We start from the raw sequence: 8,707 nt of genomic DNA, 5'->3' as shown, positions 1-8,707 counted from the left end.
TCCGGTGTGTGACATTTAGGATCAATTAGTAGAAATCGAATACAAAATTTTAAGGTTTTCATCAGTGTAGGATTACCAGAAAATAGGATTTGTGTTTTCGTACCTTTTTTATCATGGTGTCCTGAACCCTCGTGGCTATAGTAGCTCAGAACATTACAGAACCAAACATGGCCCTAGATGGCGGCCTGTGTTTTTTTTTTTCTTTTTTTTTTTGTTCTTTTTTTTTTTTTTGTGGCCACCGTAGTTTCTCCTACACATGCCCATTCTCATTCTCAGGTCGTCAAATACAGACATGAGCAGTATTCAGTTGGTTGCAATCTTCACTGCTAGATGCCACTAACTCTTACAAACTGGTGGTGTCTTCTTCTGACCGTAATATTTTCACAGCAAAGGCCTGTAGTTACTTTCTGTTTTTGATCATTTAGTTAATCAAGAGTTGAGTTTTATGTGTTGCCACAATGTTTACTGGACAGTGCCACAGTGAATCTCCTTACACTTCCACCATCTTGGCTCCCACTTCTATAACTGACACAGCACTCAATGGATTACGTGTGTGTCCACCTTAAGAGCGAGGGGGAAAGGTCCAAGCGGAACACACTTTAAGCAGGTCTATACTTCACAATAATGAATGATTAGAAATTCTCAGAAAGGTGGCTGCAGGTGGGTTACTTTTAATAAATAAGACTGAAACTGTCTAAAAGATTCTGGGTAAGATGTGTTAAGTGTTCAGCATCACTCAATCTGAATAGTAAAAATGGGACTTGAGATGGTGCCTATTCTGAAGACTAAGCAAAACCCCAGTATAGGCAGCAGGAGACGAATGCATCCTGGTCCTTCTTCTTGTTTACCATAAACTCGGGGTGAGGGATGCATTGTTTCTAGGTGCATATAGATCCCACACAGAGGTCAGTCTTGATGAACACTAACTGGGAAATACTGACCAAGCGATGGTGTGACTGATCTCTCCCTCAGGGCATATTGATTGTTTTGAGTCTATCTTGAAGTGTACTTCATGTGTCTTATCATGTCCACCATCCTCACTTGACTGGGGAATCATTAATCAGGTCTGCCATCCCTAAGGAGGCTGCAGCGAGGATACAGTAGCACCCAATGTGGAAGTCGATTATCAGACAAACATACAGTGAGATGTATTGGCCGTGCAAAACTACAGCCTCTTAGCTTAGCATAAAGACTGGAAACTAGGAAACCGCTACCCTGTCTCTGTCCAAAAGTAACAGAATCCTCCTACCAACCAGCACTTCAGTCACTAACATATCTTTATCTTGCATGTTTAAGCCATAGCCTACAAATAAATATTCTGGCACTTTTTAGATTAGTGAGCTACAGAGGTGTTGGTCGGCGAGGTTTCCAGTCTTAGCTTTTGGCTAAATATTAACATGGTGACGCTAAGCAGTTACAATGTTCACCATGTTGAGTGGACTGACATTGCAAATTCTTACAATCAAACTGCTCATGTGGCTAACATTCCTGCCCCACCATATACTCGAGGAAAGCAAGGTGAGAAATGAGATGCACCTGTTTATGCAATGTGCTGCATAATGGGACGGATGCAGCATGTCTGGCACTGGGTGCAAGGGCAGGGATACAGTCAAGACACTATATAATATCTGATATGATGGATCATATTCAATATGTGGAATGCTAATATCTTCCTCCATGCATTATCACTCTAACATCCAATGCTGACAATCCTGCCCATATTTCCTTGTTTCTGGCCACAATGTGCAAATACTTTTAGCCTTTTGCTAATTCTGGTGTGATTGCACCTTATTTTTTTTTTTTTTTCAATGTTCAATGCCACCCAGTCCATGTAAGGCATGTGGGCACTGGACATTGCATTTAACTGCGGCAAGTAGTGCTTCATGGCTATGACACAGCCATTCTGACAGCAAGGTTGATGAAGTATCCATAAAACCTCTTCTTCTTTATTCAAGGCCTGGCCGTTTACCTGCTAATCATGGATGCCCAGACAAAGCTGTGATTTATGGTAATTCTTGAGAGAACAAACGACATCACTGCTTCTCAGATGTTCCGGTGTCATTATTATCGGATTACCACAGCTTTGCTCACCAGCGTTCTCCATTTTTATTGGTTTGAGGTTAAGCATAGGGCATGCAGTAGGTCAAGCTGACTGAAAGGGGAATTTTAAGAGTGCCCTCTGCTAGACCACGAGGCAAACGGTGTGTTGTGCTTGTAGACCATAAATTCTGAATTCAAACAGGTTATTACAGTTTAAATATTTCTATTTTTGCCCCACGTTTTGAACAAAACTTATATATATATTTTTTTTTAAAAGCCACTCTGAACAATCTGTTTATAATTTAACCAGAAATCACCATTTATTTTGAACTGGTATGATTGTGAAATTATCATACAGGGTATGTTGAATGTAGTTTGCTGCTTTCACTGCTCTTTTAGATAGAATGATTAAAATTGGATTGTAACTCATTCACTTTAGAAAGTAAACTGATATCACTTTCCTCTCCCAAAGGTGGTACAGCTTGCACTGGAACTGAATGTGGAAGAGCTGGATCTGGAACTGGTATGTACTTTCTCAAATAATCAACATCCACTAGCATTTTGAACAAAACCTATTAAAATATGTCCACATTTTAATGCTAACCTTTTCCATCGTGACACAAAGTAGGTCTAAAATTTGTAACCAAATTAAAAACAGGGAAGTAAAATAAATTGTCTCCACCAGAAGGGGAAAAAAACAGTAATGAGGCATAATTTTATTACTAACATTTCCCCCTACAGTTTTATAGCATGGCAAGATTTGGGCTCTTCACATTTGGTCTACATAGTCATAATCACATTATCCATGCTAAAAATGCAATTAGGTGGTACAATCATACTAGAACAGCAAGGATACTCGCTCCCCCTCTGAATTCACATGGCTTTATTGATTTTTATAATTGAATTATAATTATTGAATTGTGTTGAGAGATGCTGTGCACAGTAAGCTCTGCTCCTTTATGTCTAAGATCACATGATGAGCCAAACCATGACCCTGAGAGTTTTACATGCTAGGAAGAGAGGAGTGGATAGCCTCATTATTTTACACCTTTAGAAACTTTAGAAAAAATGTGTTGGCATGACAGTGATACAGATACAAAGAAAATGTCATTACTGGCAGACAGGATGTAATGGCTTTGTAGATTATTTGCAAATAGATTATGTATTTTTGAGCTTAATCAAACTTCAGATTTTCCCACACATATTTCCCTTTTGGTATTAATAAAGGATAACTTAACTTAGATAGCCAGGAAACACACAATAACATTGAGGTTTGTGTTGTCAGTGAGACTGATTGTTTTTCCATCTCCAGTCAGTTATTCTATTACGACATTATCTTATCACATAAGCATTGAATCTGTACAATTGCTGAGGTGGAATTCCAAATTGCTAGATAAGCAAATAAATGTAATACCCTTACTGACCACAACATTATATATTTGCACAGATTTGCAGGGCACCAATCAACTAGGTCTGCAATGTGATGTAGTGCAGCCTCTATCTAAGGAATAGAAGGGAGCAATAATTTTGTTCTTTGCATTCCTCCCTCATTTTGTAGTTACAATAAAGAGCAATACATTACATGGAAGTCTACAATACATTTTGTAATGGTACTGACTAGAAAAATCGTACATACATGATGAAGTAGTTTTGCTGCCTTCCATCTGCTACATGTGTATACACTGTTTTTCTGAAGAGAGCTGGAAGATCAAAAAATACTATTATGATATAAAATTCATTACTAACACTTATGTATAACTTCAAATGGCATTTGTATTTCATTAGATTTGTTTACCTTGAAATAATCAGAACTGAGTTGCAAATCAAAAGCAGGATATAACAAACAGAATGAGTTAGTGACACTTTAGTGGTGCTCCTAGGCATGGCACTTAGCAGGAGCTCCTAGTTGTTAATGTGTGTAACTAATGTGAGGAAAGGCACTACCGAGAAAATGCATTCATACCTAGTCTAAATGCATAAATGTTAGCGTAGACGTTTTGCAAACACAATGCAAATGTAAACAATACAACAACAACAAAAAATCTGACTGTCGTCTGCATAACAGTGGAATGAAAAGCCGTGCTTCCTAAGTATGGAACCAAGTGGGAGCAAATAGAGAGAGAAAAGGAGAGGGCCAAGAACTGAGCCCTGTGGGACCCCACACGAGAGAGGAGCAGAGGAGGATACAGAGTCACCTAGGCTGACACAGAAAGTTCGATCAGCCAAGTACGACCTGAACCACTCCAGTGCTATGCCCCTGATGCCCACCCACTGCTTCAAACGTGAGATCAATATTTCATGATCCACTGTGTCAAATGCAGCAGTTAAATCTAAAAGCACAAGGATAACACAGTCACCAGAGTCAGTAGCAATAAGAAGATATCATTAAAAATTCGGTGATTCAGAAACTTCGGTGCTGTGCAGGGTTTTAAATAAAACCGGATAAGAAAACCTCTAGAATATTATGTTCTTCCAGAAAGGCCATTAATTGACTGTGCACAATCTTCTCCAGGATTTTTGAAAGGAAAGGCAGTTTGGAGATAGGCCTGAAATTAGCAAGAACTGCAGGATCTAGAGCAGGTTTTTTAATCAGAGGTTGTACTACTGCATGTTTAAAATTTTCAGGGACCACACCTGAGGTCAGACTGCTATTTATGACTGCAATAACAGATGGTCCTACAGTGGGGACTCCTTAAATAGTCGAGGAGGGACAGCATCATTTGGAGAACCTGAGGGCTTCAAATGACCAACAACCTCCTGTAAAAAGGAAAAAGTCACAGGCTCAAACTGGTCAAAGACAGCACATTAAAGGTAAGGGAATGTATCAAGTAAACCAGTACTGACCGGGTTACTCCTTATTAAAGTGAAAGAACTGGTGAGTTTCCACATGGAACACAACTGACTCTCTGTTGAAATATCTCAAATCTGCAACCAGACAGAGAAAGTCAGAGAGAAGATTGGCAAGAAGTAGAAAAGATCAGATTGTGCAGATGCTTACCGCCTCCCCACCCTCTCCTTCTAGTATCTCCCAACACAATTTCTTTGTCTCTTTCATTGTTTCACTGTGTGATTGGTGTTTAATGTGATCTATTTTATTACTTCTGCCCTTATTATAAGTTATCTTCCCTTTTCTTGTCCTTAACAATACGATGTTCAGCGGGGTCTGGCATTTCCACACTGTAACAAAAATGAATCCATTTTGCATCGAATTTACATTCCCCATAACAACCTATCACACTCAATTTTCTGTGAAGGCTGCAGGTATTGGTGCAGTGCTGGGTGTGCAGGTATGGGTACACTTCAAGCACTTCATTCACCTCTAAGATTACAAAGTTATTCTGTACATTGTTCCATTATCTCATGCAGCAAGACTGTTGGGCCTTTAGTTTCCCAGAAAAACTGACAATCAGTGGACAGCACAGCAGTATGTTTTCAGTCTGATTTTAAGGGAATCTCCATGTTGTGCCTGTCCAACTTGACGCCTTCAGTTCAGCATTCCTGATTTTGGTGTGTTATGAATATACTGCCTATTGCCTGGTGGATAATATGTGATAATATATTAGGATTAAGGCTGAAAAGATTAGTTGATTCTGGTTTCTTAGTTTCTAAAATATAAATCTTCGAATTTTAGACTGTTGGTTGTATTAAACAAGACATTTGAAGACATCATTATGGGCTCTGAGAACTTCAGGTTTAATTTTTACTATTTGCTGATATTCTGTACACTAAATGGTTAATTGATTAATTGCTAATTAAAAGTCTCCAGACAAAAACTCTGACACTGTATTGACACATCAGTGCTTTAAGTGAAATGCTGGCATCAGATTGTGAACAAGCTTACAATGACAATGCTGGGTGCCCGTCCCGACCCATGTACGGAGTTGCTGCAGCGGCCTGGGTTTGAATTCGACCTGTGGCCCTTTGCTGCGTGTCATCCCCACTCTCTCTGCCCTACCTTTTTCTGTCTATATTCGGCTGTCACTATCAATAAAAGGCCAAAAAAAAAAAACTCTTAAGTCTTCATAAATTAAACAGACCTTGTTTGTTAGCATGCTAACATTTGCTCATTAGCACTAAACACAAGGCATGGCAAAGGATGGGAATGCGATTTGTTTTGCAGGTATTTAATCATGAACCAAAGTAATCAAGATGATGGTTCCACAAGAACGTTGAGGGATCACTGAAGACTAATTAGAATACATCATCTGGGAACCATGAATGTCTGAACAGAAGCTATTTCACTGAATAAGTGCAGACTGACATGCTAATGGCACTCAAAATAACCCCAAAGTCCTTGAAATGTATCCTCTAGACCTTGAATATTTTCAGCAAATTTCAAAGCAACATCCCAGTCACTTTGCTAGTGTGGCGTAAATATATACATATTATAATATGTGAAAACATATTCACACAATGTTCACTATGAACTACTCAATCCCTGTAATCTTCCAGTAGAAAGAACTCCATAATTTCCATAAAGACCGGCTAATGTACATCATCACTATATGTGGGTATTTAAATGTACAATGCACTGCTGTTTGACTATTCAAGGAAATGACAGCTAATGGCTCTGACAGGCTTCTTTTAATATTTTCAAGGCTAAAGTTCCTGCTCTTCTTTATTTTGAAGACTGTCAGAGCCAATGATGGTTACAAGTGCATATGTTATGTCAACGCCACGTTGTGCAAACATATTCAAAATGTTGCAGAGATACTCATTTAGCAACTGACAGAAACCCATTCTGAAGTTCTAGTTCTGTGGTATGGAGACATGCTGGAAAGCTCTATCTGTATTCCTTCCACATTCCTCTCTATAAGCCTTCAGGCAGAAAGTCAGATGGGAAAGTTTATTCTCACGCTGGGAAGCATAGGGAATGGTAACTGAGTGAAACAATTACAGGGCATTTGCTGCGTGGATGCTGTTCTCAATGGCCAGGCTTGCCTCGTAAGTTATGAAAGTGAACAATATTTTCAGACAGAACAGCACAATAATCCACAGTACAATGGGCACGCCTATAAAATGTACTCATAAATAATACAGAAGTTGCTTCACTGCAAATTCCCTCTGTCACTAGAAGTAGTCAAAAAAAGCTTACTGTGTTTGAGATATTCTATCATGCTTCTGCATTATTACATTGTGCATAGGGCAAGAATCTGTACTATATTATATATGCATATACTACACAATGCAGTGGATGTACTAGCCTATACACCTCAGGAAAACCTTCAGTTGCCAAATTGAAGGGAAACAAGTGGAGAAACAAAATAAATGCAGATGCTTCTATACAGGACATGAGGGGTCACTGAACAGTCAACTCAAATGAACATAGACAAGCGATTTTGAGTGATGTGGTAGATAGCAGTCTCTACCACCATAAGGGAATATCTTTGAAACTCATTATTATATTTACAATTATATATTATACTGGAGGTATAAAGACACTTGGCTTAAGAGACTTGGTGAGAGAGAGAGTCTTTGCCAAGGCACAATGAAACAGTTTTGGCTGCATATGGTGGCTTTTATTAAGAAACTCAATGTTGTTTTTATCTTTACTTTCTCAACCAAATGTCTCCTTGACAAGCAGTCTTGCCTTGCAAGATCACCAAAATCACAAGAGAGGTATCAGGTCAGGTTAGTTCATATTTGATCCCACTTCAAGTAAGTGTAGCTGCAATGAGAATTTCTGTCTGCTAACACTGAAAAAATCAGGCTGGGAGAGGATTTTGAGAACATGAGAGTGGAGGCCATTTTCAGCAGTTAGCGATAAGTTAATTAGCGGTGTGTTTAGTGTATATTGCACTGCCATGGAGTGGAGTCGTTGTGTACTGTCTTTCTGTGCAGGAGTCACTGCCCATACAGCAGCAAAAGAGCAATGTATTGAATGAAGCCATGGGACACACTTTTTTTATGATAAAAAACCCATTCTGCACGTCCCTCCTTCCTGTCTTTTCCCACTCTAGACTTGCTTGATTTTCTTTCCACAGACATCAAATACTTTACAATAAACACGTTACAGGGTCTCATCTGTGGTATCTCAGTCCAGATGAGGCTTCACTTTACAAGACTTCAGTTTCACCTTTCAGTCATGCTTTGTAAGCTACTGAGGTTTCATGAAGGTATATCAGAGGCAGCAAATACACATTGGTCCTCGAAGCGAGACATTAGTGTCAGGAGTGCTTATATATAAGAAGCGACTCTGACATCATTCCCGCCCTCTGCTCATAGGGCTCATATAGGAGCACTGCTAGCACATGATCAGTGGATAAAAGACAGTAAATAATCATGAGAGTGAGATATGGGCACTATAACATGCAAACAAAATGAGAAAGGTTCCTGTTAGAGATGAACACAACATAGGTTCCCTCAAATATTGCGTCTGCCATATGCCGCAATAGGATAGATGAAAATGGCAATGTGACTTGGATTGGATTTCTTAATCTTCTGCAATAGGACTACAGTCATATAATACATGATGATATTGCCTGCAATATATCTTGCTAATTCACATGAGGGAAGCTTATCTCTATTCTCCCTGCAGACCTGTACATAAAGTGTTTCATTAGTACAGGTGCTCTAATGTTGATGCCTCAAGGCTGTTGTCCCGTGCAGTCACCTCAGACAAAATCCTCCCTCCTGATTGCCTCTATCAGTAACCTTCAAATTGCTC

This window comes from Morone saxatilis, unplaced genomic scaffold (assembly GCF_004916995.1).
Source record: "Morone saxatilis isolate NCDOM2014 unplaced genomic scaffold, NCSU_SB_2.0 Contig19, whole genome shotgun sequence".
NCBI lineage: Eukaryota > Metazoa > Chordata > Actinopteri > Moronidae > Morone > Morone saxatilis.
The sequence above is the reverse complement of the archived record's forward strand: the minus strand, read 5'-3'. Positions refer to the sequence as shown.